The sequence below is a fragment of the Suncus etruscus genome, chromosome 6, assembly GCF_024139225.1.
Source record: "Suncus etruscus isolate mSunEtr1 chromosome 6, mSunEtr1.pri.cur, whole genome shotgun sequence".
NCBI lineage: Eukaryota > Metazoa > Chordata > Mammalia > Eulipotyphla > Soricidae > Suncus > Suncus etruscus.
The window spans coordinates 13680382-13681162 of NC_064853.1; positions in this window are offsets into that span (position 1 = coordinate 13680382).

A 781-nucleotide genomic window follows, 5' to 3' on the forward strand; every position below is an offset into this window, starting at 1 on the left:
AATCACTTTTGTTGGTGCTTGGGGGACCATTTGGGATGCTGAGGATTGAACCTGGATTAGTCACATGCAAGGCAAATACCCTTCTGCTGTGCTATCGCTCCAGCCCCTCATTTATATTTGTTTAAAATAGGGATCACACCTGAGCTAGGGGATCATGCTGTGCCAGGGCTTTGAGCTTCGAGGCCCATGCTCTGTTATCCAAATTCTTTCCTCTGCCCTTCTCTGTTGGATTAAAAGGAGGGTTATTTTTCAGTTTGGTGAGCGCCCTACTAGATGGCAAAAGGAATACAATTCGCCTTGGAGCTGAGATGGAGCAGGGACATCAACAAATACTGGACCCACTAAATCTGTCTGTTCATCATTTATTTCACTAGACTGCAATTTTATACAGAAGAGGGGGGAGTTTCTGACAGCACACACACAGCTGATTTCCTGTACCGCTGAACAACCAGTTGTTTTTACATGATATTGTCACATCCTGCCCTTAAAATATGATGACCTTTATTTGTCAACTCCATATAAACAGAGATTTACCACACACACGGTGCAAAGATGTCTTTATGACATATTTGAATCACAAGATGTGAATCTACAATACATCACTGTAATTAAACCACTACTTAAAAAAATTACAATGCCCAATGTCACAGTGACCAGATCTGCTCCATTTTTGCACGCACACACACACACACACACACACACACACACACACACACACACAATCACAAAGCATTGAAGGGGGGTTGAGAACTTTTTGAGGATCAGCGGCAGCAGCTTTCAG